Source organism: Poromitra crassiceps, assembly GCF_964638095.1.
Source record: "Poromitra crassiceps genome assembly, chromosome: 1".
Taxonomy (NCBI): Eukaryota; Metazoa; Chordata; class Actinopteri; order Beryciformes; family Melamphaidae; genus Poromitra; species Poromitra crassiceps.
This window is the reverse complement of record NC_139623.1, coordinates 27,365,289-27,377,804: the sequence shown is the minus strand read 5'-3', so window position 1 is coordinate 27,377,804 and position 12,516 is coordinate 27,365,289. Positions and strand designations below refer to the sequence as shown.

The 12,516-nt window shown below is 46.9% G+C and overlaps 1 protein-coding gene across 1 annotated transcript in view; it reads right to left on the bottom strand.

The window, feature by feature from the left end:
• LOC310788377 (RNA-binding protein Musashi homolog 2-like) overlaps positions 1-12,516 on the bottom strand; it is a gene marked incomplete at both ends in the record, with an annotated part of 592,153 nt that overhangs the window by 167,667 nt on the left and 411,970 nt on the right. The window lies entirely within an intron of this gene.

The window sequence follows — 12,516 nt, the reverse complement described above, 5'->3', positions numbered from 1 at the left end:
GGATGATGGTGAATACTGTGATATTGATGAAAGTAAAGCAATGCCAGAGGTCCAAAACAAAGCCCAATTAACCTGTTGTCCTGCACATGTGTGCAGTGCACATAGCATCACACACGGCACGCATACATGTTGCTCGCTAGACATTAGGGAGGTTGATGTTTTCATATTTAATAGTTACTCGCTATCTCTTTTTGATTGTAAGCAATAAAGCAGAAGCCTGTGGCTTGGTAGAGAATGAAATGGTTCACCAAAGCAGACAACAGTCGAAACTAAACTAATAAGATGAACATTTATGGCAAATCTCTATAACATTTGGCCTCACGTTAGGCACAAGGAAGGACAGCATTTGTAAACATCCACATGGAAAGTTTGCATAGTATAAGAAAAGAGCTTATTGATTTGATACACCTGTAAGCATGGTGCTGACTGCTCATCATAGTGTAAGAAAAGAGCTTATTGATTTGATACACCTGTAACGGCCGGGACACACATCTTGCATGTGCGTGGCGTGTGCGTGTGCGTGGCGTGCTTGCTGCGGCTGGCACGCCCGCGGCATCCACACAGGCAGCGTGGCTGGTGCGTGCAGCTGCTGCGCTGCTGCCTGTCTGCCAACTATCTTCCTATAGAGTTTACCTTTTATTAAATTTGCTATAAACAATACAATGATGATTTTAACTGAAGATCGCTTGGGCTCACTTCAGAATCGAGGCAGTATGACTTGTGTGTGTGTGTGTGTCTGTGTGTGTGTGGTGGGGAGGGGAGGAACGAAGCCACGTTGTAGCCTATGTAGTTTTCAGAGGGCAGGAGAACTGCAGCTGTGAGCTCAGCTCATCCTCTCGTCTCAAATCAAAACGAGCCTTGATTGGCTGTGGCTGCCCCTGTAAAATATAATTTTAATGTCTTTCTGTGTCTATTTGTGTAGAGACACGCTAGAGACACGCGCGCGGTAAAAGGAAAAAATAGGCTTCGCTTCTATTCTCTAGATGACGCGCGTCTCACGCTCGCAAGACGCGCGCTTGAGACGCGCGTCTGATGCCGGTGGTGTGGCTGCTGTAACCTGTTAACATGGGCGCCGAAATGAAAACGACACGCAGACGCCACGCAGACGCACAGCACACGCAAGATGTGTGTTCCGGCCGTAAGCATGGTGCTGACTGCTCATCATAGTGTAAGAAAAGAGCTTATAGATTTGATACACCTGTAAGCATGGTGCTGACTGCTCATCAGTGTAAGAAAAGAGCTTATTGATTTGATATTGATACACCTGTAAGCATGGTGCTGACTGCTCATCATAGTGTAAGAAAAGAGCTTATTGATTTGATACACCTGTAAGCATGGTGCTGACTGCTCATCATAGTGTAAGAAAAGAGCTTATTGATTTGATACACCTGTAAGCATGGTGCTGACTGCTCATCATAGTGTAAGAAAAGAGCTTATTGATTTGATATTGATACACCTGTAAGCATGGTGCTGACTGCTCATCATAGTGTAAGAAAAGAGCTTATTGATTTGATATTGATACACCTGTAAGCATGGTGCTGACTGCTCATCATAGTCTAAGAAAAGAGCTTATTGATTTGATATTGATACACCTGTAAGCATGGTGCTGACTGCTCATCATACTGTAAGAAAAGAGCTTATTGATTTGATATTGATACACCTGTAAGCATGGTGCTGACTGCTCATCATAGTGTAAGAAAAGAGCTTATTGATTTGATACACCTGTAAGCATGGTGCTGACTGCTCATCATAGTGTAAGAAAAGAGCTTATTGATTTGATTTGATACACCTGTAAGCATGGTGCTGACTGCTCATCATAGTGTAAGAAAAGAGCTTATTGATTTGATACACCTGTAAGCATGGTGCTGACTGCTCATCATAGTGTAAGAAAAGAGCTTATTGATTTGATATTGATACACCTGTAAGCATGGTGCTGACTGCTCATCATAGTGTAAGAAAAGAGCTTATTGATTTGATATTGATACACCTGTAAGCATGGTGCTGACTGCTCATCAGCAGCCAAGGAGGCAACGTGGAGTGTATAATGCCTTGGCCTCCTACAGCAGCTTGGTCTATTGCCTGATCAGGGCGTCCAGGAAAATGACACATTCAGCCAGTCACTCTGCCTACTACCACTCTATCTCAAACAAACAAAGTCATGATCTCTCATTGGCATTGCTGACACATTTCTGCTCCTCCTCCAGCTCCTCCTCCATAAACAACAACAACAACAACAGCAAAATCACCCAAGTCCCCTCCACTACTGACACACAAGCTACAGCCTATCAAAACAGCCTTGTCAATAGAATGATTGGAAACCTAATCCATGAGCTGATTAAACATGGACAGCAACTAATCGAATGGAATCTTATGAGACAGAATATCAATTTCCAGCGAGACATGTCAACAGCAGGCTGCGGTGAGAGGAGAGCGCCCTGCACATGTGTGAAGCCAGGTGAGACCATGAGGACTGGAACACTGGAAGGTGCACCCTCTTCTCCCGCTCACTCCACCTCGGCGCCGGCACGAGGAGCACTTTTGACAACCAACAAATCAACCGCCAGGAGTCATTTGTCACAGAGGAGCGCAGGAGGAGAGAGCCGAGCCTGGAGGGGAAACAAGGGCGGGGAGAGAGAGAGAGAGAGAGAGAGAGAGAGAAAGAGAGAGAGGAGGAGGGGAAGATAGAGTGACGAGGAGAGAGGTTAACACACATGCCCCCGCGTCACCACGCTCCCTCATGCTGCCACACACTGAGGCAGGCAGCTCCTCCATTAAGTGACAGGACATTTTCCACTGCACCATTATATCCAGTGGGGTCAGGGCCAGACCACCCTAGCACAACCACCCCCAGCAGGCTACAGCTGGAGCTGCTGAGAGATCCTTCCACCCATGACTAGAGATCTGTTTGAAAGCACACAAGGACATTTTGCTGGAGCGCAAACTATTGTCTGAATGTGCAGGGTACCAAATCAACAATCACAGAAGCAGCATGTCTTGAAAGAACAAGCCTCACTCTCACACAGACATCCTCTCTTTTTCTCTCTCTTTGGCCCAGCACGCAACGCCTTGGCCAGTCCCCTGTGGCTGGAACCTCTGCACCTCTGGCCATTCCATCGCAGCGCGGTCCTTCGCTCAACTAGCCTATTTGACAGAACTCACAGACAATTACAGGCCACAAACTGGCACCGACAGTCGAGCGTTCATCTGCCCCGTCATGTGCCGTCATCCTCCCCCTGCGGGGTGTCGGCGCTGTTCCATTCTTCTGGCGTATCCTGGAGGTTCTCGCGACACGGCACCGCAGGAGGCCGGCCTGGGTGAGATTATTAGAGACTGTCAGCAGTGACAGAGACATGGAGAGAGGTGTCAACGGCCTGGTGCAGGAAAACCTCCCCGCAGCTTCAACAATTCTCTTAAAAAAACTCTTTAACTGGGAACACATGGCAGTCTGATAGCAAGGCTGATCAGAGGTGTTGTGTGGCTGTTGGCTGAGGCCGCTCGGCTGGCTCAACACTCGCTCACACTTATTAGAGCGAGGCAGGGAGCCCACTTTCACAGCCTTTTACCAGCATCACTGCTCTATTAGAGCTAGGCAGGGAAGCCCACTTTCACAGCCTTTTAGCAGCATCACTGCTCTATTAGAGCTAGGCAGGGAAGCCCACTTTCACAGCCTTTTACCAGCCTCACTGCTCTATTAGAGCTAGGCAGGGAGCCCACTTTCACAGCCTTTTACCAGCATCACTGCTCTATTTGAGCTAGGCAGGGAAGCCCACTTTCACAGCCTTTTACCAGCATCACTGCTCTATTAGAGCTAAGCAGGGAAGCCCACTTTCACAGCCTTTTAGCAGCCTCACTGCTCTATTAGAGCTAGGCAGGGAAGCCCACTTTCACAGCCTTTTACCAGCCTCACTGCTCTATTAGAGCTAAGCAGGGAAGCCCACTTTCACAGCCTTTTAGCAGCCTCACTGCTCTATTAGAGCTAGGCAGGGAAGCCCACTTTCACAGCCTTTTAGCAGCATCACTGCTCTATTAGAGCTAAGCAGGGAAGCCCACTTTCACAGCCTTTTAGCAGCATCACTGCTCTATTAGAGCTAGGCAGGGAAGCCCACTTTCACAGCCTTTTACCAGCCTCACTGCTCTATTAGAGCTAAGCAGGGAAGCCCACTTTCACAGCCTTTTAGCAGCCTCACTGCTCTATTAGAGCTAGGCAGGGAAGCCCACTTTCACAGCCTTTTACCAGCATCACTGCTCTATTAGAGCTAAGCAGGGAAGCCCACTTTCACAGCCTTTTAGCAGCCTCACTGCTCTATTAGAGCTAGGCAGGGAAGCCCACTTTCACAGCCTTTTAGCAGCATCACTGCTCTATTAGAGCTAGGCAGGGAAGCCCACTTTCACAGCCTTTTACCAGCATCACTGCTCTATTAGAGCTAGGCAGGGAAGCCCACTTTCACAGCCTTTTAGCAGCATCACTGCTCTATTAGAGCTAGGCAGGGAAGCCCACTTTCACAGCCTTTTAGCAGCCTCACTGCTTTATTAGAGCTAGGCAGGGAAGCGCACTTTCACAGCCTTTTAGCAGCCTCACTGCTCTATTAGAGCTAGGCAGGGAAGCCCACTTTCACAGCCTTTTAGCAGCCTCACTGCTCTATTAGAGCTGGGCAGGGAAGCCCACTTTCACAGCCTTTTACCAGCATCACTGCTCTATTAGAGCTAGGCAGGGAAGCCCACATTCACAGCCTTTTACCAGCATCACTGCTCTATTAGAGCTAGGCAGGGAAGCCCACTTCCACAGCCTTTTACCAGCCTCACTGCTCTATTAGAGCTAGGCAGGGAAGCCCACTTTCACAGCCTTTTAGCAGCATCACTGCTCTATTAGAGCTAGGCAGGGAAGCCCACTTTCACAGCCTTTTAGCAGCCTCACTGCTTTATTAGAGCTAGGCAGGGAAGCGCACTTTCACAGCCTTTTAGCAGCCTCACTGCTCTATTAGAGCTAGGCAGGGAAGCCCACTTTCACAGCCTTTTAGCAGCCTCACTGCTCTATTAGAGCTGGGCAGGGAAGCCCACTTTCACAGCCTTTTACCAGCATCACTGCTCTATTAGAGCTAGGCAGGGAAGCCCACATTCACAGCCTTTTACCAGCATCACTGCTCTATTAGAGCTAGGCAGGGAAGCCCACTTCCACAGCCTTTTACCAGCCTCACTGCTCTATTAGAGCTAGGCAGGGAAGCCCACTTTCACAGCCTTTTAGCAGCCTCACTGCTCTATTAGAGCTAAGCAGGGAAGCCCACTTTCACAGCCTTTTAGCAGCCTCACTGCTCTATTAGAGCTGGGCAGGGAAGCCCACTTTCACAGCCTTTTAGCAGCCTCACTGCTCTATTAGAGCTAGGCAGGGAAGCCCACTTTCACAGCCTTTTAGCAGCCTCACTGCTCTATTAGAGCTAGGCAGGGAAGCCCACTTTCACAGCCTTTTACCAGCCCCACTGCTCTATTAGAGCTAGGCAGGGAAGCCCACTTTCACAGCCTTTTACCAGCCTCACTGCTCTATTAGAGCTAGGCAGGGAAGCCCACTTTCACAGCCTTTTACCAGCCTCACTGCTCTATTAGAGCTAGGCAGGGAAGCCCACTTTCACAGCCTTTTACCAGCCTCACTGCTCTATTAGAGCTAGGCAGGGAAGCCCACTTTCACAGCCTTTTACCAGCCTCACTGCTCTATTAGAGCTAGGCAGGGAAGCCCACTTTCACAGCCTTTTACCAGCCTCACTGCTCTATTAGAGCTAGGCAGGGAAGCCCACTTTCACAGCCTTTTAGCAGCCTCACTGCTCTATTAGAGCTAGGCAGGGAAGCCCACTTTCACAGCCTTTTAGCAGCCTCACTGCTCTATTAGAGCTAGGCAGGGAAGCCCACTTTCACAGCCTTTTAGCAGCCTCACTGCTCTATTAGAGCTAGGCAGGGAAGCCCACTTTCACAGCCTTTTAGCAGCCTCACTGCTCTATTAGAGCTAGGCAGGGAAGCCCACTTTCACAGCCTTTTAGCAGCATCACTGCTCTATTAGAGCTAGGCAGGGAAGCCCACTTTCACAGCCTTTTACCAGCATCACTGCTCTATTAGAGCTAGGCAGGGAGCCCACTTTCACAGCCTTTTAGCAGCCTCACTGCTCTATTAGAGCTAGGCAGGGAAGCCCACTTTCACAGCCTTTTAGCAGCATCAGCCTCACTGCTCTATTAGAGCTAGGCAGGGAAGCCCACTTTCACAGCCTTTTAGCAGCCTCACTGCTCTATTAGAGCTAGGCAGGGAAGCCCACTTTCACAGCCTTTTAGCAGCCTCACTGCTCTATTAGAGCTGGGCAGGGAAGCCCACTTTCACAGCCTTTTAGCAGCCTCACTGCTCTATTAGAGCTAGGCAGGGAAGCCCACTTTCACAGCCTTTTAGCAGCCCCACTGCTCTATTAGAGCTAGGCAGGGAAGCCCACTTTCACAGCCTTTTAGCAGCCTCACTGCTCTATTAGAGCTAGGCAGGGAAGCCCACTTTCACAGCCTTTTAGCAGCCTCACTGCTCTATTAGAGCTAGGCAGGGAAGCCCACTTTCACAGCCTTTTACCAGCCTCACTGCTCTATTAGAGCTAGGCAGGGAAGCCCACTTTCACAGCCTTTTACCAGCCTCACTGCTCTATTAGAGCTAGGCAGGGAAGCCCACTTTCACAGCCTTTTAGCAGCCTCACTGCTCTATTAGAGCTAGGCAGGGAAGCCCACTTTCACAGCCTTTTAGCAGCCTCACTGCTCTATTAGAGCTAGGCAGGGAAGCCCACTTTCACAGACTTTTAGCAGCCTCACTGCTCTATTAGAGCTAGGCAGGGAAGCCCACTTTCACAGCCTTTTAGCAGCCTCACTGCTCTATTAGAGCTAGGCAGGGAAGCCCACTTTCACAGCCATTTAGCAGCCTCACTGCTCTATTAGAGCTAGGCAGGGAAGCCCACTTTCATAGCCTTTTAGCAGCCTCACTGCTCTATTAGAGCTAGGCAGGGAAGCCCACTTTCAAAGCCTTTTACCAGCCTCAGCCTCACTGCTCTATTAGAGCTGGGCAGGGAAGCCCACTTTCACAGCCTTTTACCAACCTCAGCCTCACTGCTCTCCTGCTTTATTTCAGGCTCAGTCCAGGTGTTCTGCTTCTATAGCTCTAAATCGCCCCAGCTCCATTTGACATAAAAGCTGAATTCTGCCAGAAGCAGATAATGGGAGGAGTTGCAAATTTGATGGAGAAAAGTTGACTTCTTCGAATTGAAAAGTGGCATCTTGACTTTAAAATTAAGAGCGGTTAACAGGATTATCTTTCTTCCTGTTCACCAGGGATTTAAACTGTGCTTAAATAATTATCTCATTTTCCTTTGAGTGGCTAACACGACTTGCATAAATAATTTGCTTACACATTGTGGCTTTGCTCAAAAACGTGGATCTAAATACAAGGAAGAATGATTTTGGAAGCATACAGTTTCTTTGAGCTGCATGCTCAATTGATTTGCCAAGTCTATACGACATAATGGCAGACAGACTGTGGCACACATCTCCTTTCGGCAGTGATAACCACCTACACAGGAAGCTGAGATGTAGCAAGCTAAGTGCTAGCTCGCTTGTTGCATAAGAAAGAAGTAAACTTTATACTTTTAGCTGACTAATTATTATTATGACTATATTATAATTATTGTTAGTTGCAGAGGCATCTGGTAAAGTCCTGGGAGCATGAGAGTGGTGGGAGATCAAGGCCATAGAGACACTGTGGAGCGCGCCATCATTCAGAAACCACGCCTAAAACGGGGGGAAACAAAAACTCCCCCCCAATCTCCTATGTCACGTGTTGCACACAAAGATCATATATACAGAGGATGAACACTCCAACTTACTTCCTTGACAGCTAGATCCACATTTTTCTTCTTGCCAATTCTCAATGGCTTCCTTGTTTTGCTCAGGAGTACAGAAAAACTTTAATTGGTGATTTTTTACATTTGTTGTCTGCCCAGCCCACCACACAACAGCTTTTAGCTATGTTTATTTCAAGGAAAATGACGCTGGTGTGTGGGAGTCAATGGAGAGCTTTCCCCCGTGATGGGCGTGGCCTATTTCATGCAGTGTCTCTATCGGTAGCAGACATCCCCCAACTCCCTAATGACTGCAGCTAAATATGTTGCAGGAGGTACACGAGAGAGAACATACAGGACACATGTATTATTGCTGACATACTAGGCACAGACCTGCTACTCATTACCCACACCTTTCTAGGTCAATGCTAAGCAGAATAGAGGTGAGAGCGAGAGAGAGAGAGAGGGAGAGAGAGAGGGAGAGAATCGCCGACTTTAGTGTGATAGCGAGAGATTACTCAACGTAGGTTGAGAGTTCACTTGCCGCTTTGGGGTACACTACTGGGGGACACATATCATTATACACGTGAAAGCATGCGTGCGCGCGTGCACACACACACATGCGCGCGCACACACACACACACACACACACACACACACACACACACACACACACACACACACACACACACCCCCAACACCCTTGCCCATATATGAAATACACTCAAAAGAAAGACAGTCATGTCACAAAATGTCTCACATTGTCCAACATTTGGAAGGATTACTGCCATGCTAGATTTGCCCATTAAATGTTCCATGTCAGTGGAGTTGCTGCAGCCCCTTATGCACCACAAACCATAGTTAAACATCTAACGCTCATCTGATAAGGCTCTATACCCCTACTCATTAAAAGTGTGTCTAATGAGAGGAGATGGCTGTTGGGGAGCTCTGACGAGCAGCCCTGTCAACACACAGGAAGGAAGTGGAACAAACTGTGGGATGTGTCAGTTGTGACACCTGGGGAGAGAATGGAGGCCCCCTGACATGCATGCAAAGACATACACACATGCACAAATACAACACACACACACACACGCAGGCACACGCACACACACACACACACACACACACACACACACACACACACACACACACACACACACACACACACACACACACACACACACCTGGCTGCTATAGGTCAGAGATACAACCCACCTGAGGTTAAGACCGCTCCTCCCATCACTCCTCCTCTTGGCCTGATTCTGCATGCATGACTAAACCTTCAAACCTGTCCAATCGGGGACAAGCCTCCAGCAGGATGCTGCACTGCCTGTCTGCCTGTGGTACCCAGCCTCCAGCCTCCCAGCCCCGTGTTGTTGTGATGCAGAGAAGCAGACAGGGGCTGTCCAACAGCCACGGCACTGTTAGAGGCCTTTGATCAGTATTTCCCAAGGCCCAGAGTGTTAATCCTCTGTTTAATACAGTCAACGCCGTGAACTCTCTAACAGCACAGGGCACAGATAGCACCGACAGAAAGAACGGAGCAAATTAGAGTAATAAAGTGATAAATAGGAAGAGAGCAAATGGTGGTGAGAGCTATCTGCCGCCAACTGCTGATGTATTAGTTCAGCGCTCGGGCTTGAGCTAGGATTACAGTAGACTAATCTGATTATAAAAAAGACTGGTACATAAAAATGTGTTGGTATATATGTTGTTATATCTACAGATGTTATGCCACCGCCTGTCGCAGCAGGAAGTGCTTTTTACCGCCTGTCGCAGCAGGAAGTGTTTTTTACCGCCTGTCGCAGCAGGAAGTGTTTTTTACCGCCTGTCGCAGCAGGAAGTGTTTTTTACCGCCTGTCGCAGCAGGAAGTGTTTTTTACCGCCTGTCACAGCAGGGAGTGCTTTTCTTTGGCTGCTATTTCAATGAGTTGTGGTCGTAGAGTGATAAGGCTTATACCATTATAATAATAATATCATGATAAGGCTTATACCACTGGAATCTGTGGATTCTCTTGAGACATATTGTTAGACAGTTTACTGGTGCAAACACTGGGGAAATAATCCAACAATACCACGACCACCGCGGCAGTACTTTTGCGGCAATGGGCTATTTCGAAACAGGTAACATCTGTCTCTCTCTCTCTCTCTCTCTCTCTCTCTAAATTAGGTGATTAGCAGTGAAATGATGGTTAATCATGATAATAGCTGATAATAATGCTACTCAAATTGCAGTCTGTCTGCACCTTTACTAAAAGTGAAAGTAATCAGTATATATTACACAATATTATGTATTGTGTATATATTACACAATGAAAGAATGGATTATGTTATTGCTTTTCTCTCTGGGACAGATATGTGCGCTTTCACCAGAAGGGTCACAGTGCACAGAGATGCTTGATCTGCCTAATGGCCTGCCATTGTCCTTCATTATTATGCAAATGTAATATTAGTAAGCACTAAGCAGCAAGGTTCTCCATAATCTACTTAGATCATCTACTATAATGATGTAGTGTAATTCTGATGTTTCTATCATGTATTGTTCTTGAGTTATTGCGTTCCCAAGGTATTCGATATCACGGGATTATTACACAGCTTTGTTGAATACTCGATTCTGATTGGTTAATTGGTTGTTATATTTTGTGTAAAATTATTTATTTATTTCGTAATTTGCCGTGTAATATTAAGATTAACATTGCCATAATATGAATACCTGAATAGAACCGATAATAACTTAAGTATGATGTGTTTTATCCTACACTGGTACTATGGCAATCAAATAAATACATAAATACATAAATACATACATAAATAAATAAATAAATAAATAAATAAATAAATAAATAAATGGATAAATCAATTAAATAAATAAATAACACAAAGTTAAGCAATGTAATGTAGTAGCCTTTTTGAAAAGTCCTTTTTGAGCAGGACGCCTGGTTTTTGATGGATAATATATGATACAACATTTTCTCTAAAGAGAAAATATGTCAGATACATTGTGTGTGGGTGGGCAAATGTGGTCTTCTACCCCCTTTGAACCTGTACTAATTGAAACTGTCTGCACACTGCCTGTTGTGCTCCGTCAACCCTCAATTTAAGCAAAATGTAAAGGCAAGGAGCGACCACTTCCAAGACGTTCAAGCAGCTGTATGAGCAAGTGTTGAGTGGCCGAGAGATTGATTGGTTTGAGATTGGACTATGATTGCTAGATAAGGAGTTTGAGGTTTCTTCAGCGGCGGTTCTCTGTCTTTTTAATGCTGCAACATATCTGTCTAAAAGACAATTTCAAAGGACACCTCAGTATTGATCACTCAGAAATGTCACACATGCCTCTGACCAAAGAACAAATAAATGTGACTAACGTGTAATAGTGTGGCAGTGGTGGCCTAAAGGTTAGAGAAGCGAGCTTGAGACCGGAAGGCACTGACCTAAATAATATGGACAGAGCTATCCCCTTGATCTTGCTCTCCGGTTTGGAGTTGAAACATTGGCCGTCACCATCTTGATTTTTCATCAGCAGAGTGGAAGGGAATGGGTTGAGTCCTTCCGGAACTCATGTGAGATGGGAGTTTCCCAGAGCCGCAGATCCGCCTGCTTTTGGTCCGTGGTCGGCAAGCTGCGCGATCACTGGACAGGCGATCTGTCAATCACCCCCTTTTTCTATCATCTATTTTACTACAAATGGGAGAGTTATATCAGATATGACCCCCCCACAGTTGTTATGAAAAGGTGAAATTAGCTATATAGACCAAAACCGTGTTTCGGTCCAGGCTGTAAAGATATTTAATTACTGTTACAAAGTGGGGCATTTTAACAGGAACCACCCTACAGCTTAAACAAAGACTTCCACATCTTCAGGGGAAAGGGGTGGGCTTGCCCACTGCCAGAAGGTCATTGGTTCAATCCCCGGGACCGGCAGGATAAATCTGGTTGGGGAAAATGAAAGAGCAGTGCTTGCCCCTCCCTCATTACCGCCCTTGAGCAAGGCCCTTAACCCCAACCGCTCCAGTGGAGCTGCTCAGTGGCCAGCAGATCAGACTGTGGTTGGACTGGTCAACTTCCAGGTATGAATGTGTGTGTGTGAAAAATGTGAATAGGGCACTCCGGAAAAACAGAGCATTGCTCTCAGTGAGAGGCCCCCTGTATAAATAACGGTAAAAAAGAAAAGTGTTGCTGACATCGTTTGATTTCAGCGTGGTTAATGTCATGCTTTTTAAGTGGTGACTTTATGTGGGTATGAGCATGAGATCTGTAGCCTTGTAGCTAGGCCCCTCCCCCGGCTCCCCGGTTGACACAGAGAGAGAGAGCATCTCGAGGTTGGCAAAGCTGGTGAAACAAGCAAACACACACGTGGGCGCATGCACGCACACGCATACACACACACACACAGTTTAAGAAACATCTGGAAATTAATGGAGAATTCACTTCCTCATGGGCAATCTCGTGATGGCGAAACAACACGCACATGCGCACACACACACACACCACGCTGCCAGAGACAGGAGAGAGGAGGGTGGGGGAGAAGGGTCAGACCTGTGCAAACCTGCACCTCTTCAACACCTGGTGTGATTTGTTTCCACACTTGAGCAAATCACTTTACCAGCGAGTCCAGACATATAACTCCAGAACCACATCTCATTGTCTAGAGATATTACTCCAGAACTTCA